Source organism: Diachasma alloeum, unplaced genomic scaffold (assembly GCF_001412515.2).
Source record: "Diachasma alloeum isolate Michigan unplaced genomic scaffold, Dall2.0 Dall_scaffold_00270, whole genome shotgun sequence".
Lineage (NCBI taxonomy): Eukaryota > Metazoa > Arthropoda > Insecta > Hymenoptera > Braconidae > Diachasma > Diachasma alloeum.
Window position 1 is genome coordinate 1,245,778 of NW_021680409.1, and position 3,556 is coordinate 1,249,333.

Below are 3,556 nucleotides of genomic sequence, written 5' to 3' on the forward strand. Positions count from 1 at the left end.
CTCATAATTACTATTGTACTTTTTTTTTTAATTTTTTGAAAAAAAAAAGCTTCTATAAAAAACCTCCAAATATACTAATTTCAAACACTGGAGCTCATTTCGTAGACACTTTTCAGACATAAAAAAAATGGCCGGATCGATCAAAGATATCTTTTTTGCAGACACCTCCGTTTGAAAACAACGTCCACCGGATCCATTGCAATAGACGTGGGAGCAGGGATAGACCTTCAAAATTCCGAAAATAAAGTCATTGCGGGATTTTTGGTACGCCAAAGTCAAATAGGATTTGAATTTAAGCTCTAATAGTAAATCATAAATTTTGAAAAAATTTCGACGCTCAAAGAACACCCTCAGAGACTACTTCCTACATGATACAAAATCAACGGAATTTACTTTTCGAATTATCCCCGAGTGTTGACAAATCCGGCACCAGTGCAAAAAGTAGAAAATTGAAATTCCATTCATTCAATAACCGCTCGGGTAAAATTTACTTTGCAATTAGATCCAGAACACTAACTCAGAATAGTGAACCACCAAAACAAATATCATCCCTCTAGCCTTTTCCCTACAGAAAAAAAATCTCACCTCGATCCCTAAAAAAATCAGTCAAAGTTTTGAAATCCTCGGAAATAAGCGCGTTTAGGAGAAAAATGGAAGACAAATGTCATGTCCTATGGGGAATACATAAAAAGAATTAGTAGCTTCATAAAAAATGGTGCTAAACGTCTAAAATTATTCAGATATAACGGGACAGAAGATGAGTTTTTCCTAATGATTCTTCAAATACATTAGGAAGCTCGTTATTCCTCAATAAATTATTTCACTGTAAAAATGGCAGTTTCATCTAAATCTATTACACTGCTTGAAAAAAAATGAAATTTCATGGACAGTTGACTACTAATTTTCAGGACAGTGAACCTGAATGCGACTTAGGGAAAAAAAATCATGACATTTCAGGTTTCACTGAAAATTGAGTAAAATGTCAGAATTTTAAGCAGCTTATAGACAAGAATTCCTCAATGTATTTGAATTTCCAATCTAATATGAATACTCAGTGCCAAATGACATTGAATTTTCTGTCAAATCTGAAATTCAATTGTTTTGTCTTAAATCGTATTCAGTGTCGCTGCCCAGAAAATTCCAGAAAATATTTACGGGAATTTTCTAGTTTTGTATTTATTCTCAGTGAATAATAGAACTGAAATTTACAGTTCTCTTTGATTTTTCCATAAAATTCCGAATTTTTAATGACGAAATTCCTTGACATTTCAGTGGTAATTAAACTCGGTAAAAATTTCTAAAAAGTGTACCGGAAATTTCAAATAAAAATTTATAACAGTGTGTGTATATTTGCCCAGAAATCGAATGAAATGTAATAACCCTATGTGCTCAATACTTTCTACAAAACTCGACTATTCGAAATTCTTATCAAGTCGTTCGTATTACCAATGCCTCTTTGCACCGAGAAACACTAATAATTTTACTACCTTACTGGCAACTGCAGTAAAAACAGAAATAAAAACAGGGAATAATTGCGCAACAGTTCGACACTGTGCACCCAGAGAAATAGTTTCTTTGAATAAAATAAACGTCATTTCAATAAAATAAATGGGTTTATTACACAAACCTGACCTTGAGTGTTATTTGCGTATTTATTCAGGTGCAATATTTTTTTAGATGGAAATGGAATGGAATCTGTTAGCATAAAGTGTTGATTTTTTTAAGATCAAGTAACAGCATTTGAATTTTTATGGTTGTGAATGCGAATTAAATTTCAGACGAAATCGCTTATGAAGTTCCTTATTTATTTTGAAAATTCAACAAATTTGAGTTTCGATAACAGCCTAAATTCACAAACTCATTGTGAATATTGGACATGACAATTAATTTCACTTTCCATAAATTTCTAAAGATGTTTCACTAGGATATTCTACAACTGTCTAATTGCTTCTCATTTGAATCCAATAAATAGTTCATTCCCTCTCAACAGAAAATTCATTTCAAACAAAAAAATCATGGACACTCAACACAATCCCATGGAAATAAATCAATTCCTTTACAAATTGAAAAAAAAAATGTTGAAAATTCCACACAATTGAGTCTGAATTTTGAAATTTACTGTGAAAATTGAATATTACAATAAGTTAAATTTTCCGTAGATTGAAAATGAAAAAATAATTTTCTTCCATACTTTTCATTATTATATAGATCTAAAAATCGCAATTTCGTGAAACTTCCATCTCACTAAAAATTCAAACATTTTTCACTGGACTCTTCCACCACTGTCTAATAACTCCTCATCTGAATCAATTAAATAGTTTATTCCCTCCCAACAAATTTGAAAATGTATTTCAAACAACACAATGATATCCACCCAAAACAATCCCATCGAAATAATTCAATTTCTTCACAAATTGAAAAAAAGAAAAATTGTTGAAACGAATCCAACCGGTCGAGAAAGAATCGGCAGAATCCAGTATGACAAATTCGCCCGTAATTTATTGATAGTCCGTAGCGATAATGGTGAGTGCAATCATTCGAATACGAGGTCGGGTTGTCAAATGGGACTTGAATCATTCATGAAATTTCTCATTCATCGTCAAAATTCCACAAAATTGAGTTTTAATGATCGCCTGAAATGCCGGATTCACTGTAATAATGAAATATCACAATAACTTTAATTTTCGATAAAATAAAAATGGAAACTAACTTTCGCCCATAAAAATCGCAATTTAATGAAACTTCCATGTCACCAAAAATTCAAAGATTTTTCACTAGAATATGTTCATTCCCTCCCAACAGAAAGCTCATTTGAAACAAAAAAAATCATATACACCCAAAACAATTCTATAAATAAATCAGATCTTTCACAAATTGAAAAAAAAATTGTTGAAACGAATCCAACCAATCGAGAAAGAATCGTCAGAGCCCAGTATGACAAATTCGCCCGTAATTTATTGATAGTACGTAGTGATAATGGCAAGTGCAATCATTCGAATGCGAGGTCGGTTGTCAAATGGGACTTGAATCATTCATGAAATTTCTCATTCATCGTCAAAATTTCACAAAATTGAGTTTCAATGATCGCCTGAAATCCCGGATTCACCGTAAAAATGAAATATCACAATAAATTTAATTTTCGATAAACTAAAAATGGAAACTAACTTTCTCCCATAAAAATCGCAATTTAATGAAACTTCCATGTCATCAAAAATTCAAAGATTTTTCACTAGAATATGTTCATTCCCTCCGACCAGAAACCTCATTTGAAACAAAAAAATCATATCCACCCAAAACAATTCCATAAATAAATCAATTCTTTGACAAATTGAAACAAAAAGAAAAATTGTTGAAACGAATCCAACCGATCGAGAAAGAATCGTCAGAGCCCAGTATGACAAATTCGCCCGTAATTTATTGATAGTACGTAGCGATAATGGTGAGTGCAATTATCCGAATGCGAGGTCGGTTTGTGTAACGAGCAGTGGACAAGAAGTGAGTGTGCCAATGTGTTGGGATATACCTTGCGGTTGTACAAGAAGCTTCGCCCGCGGGG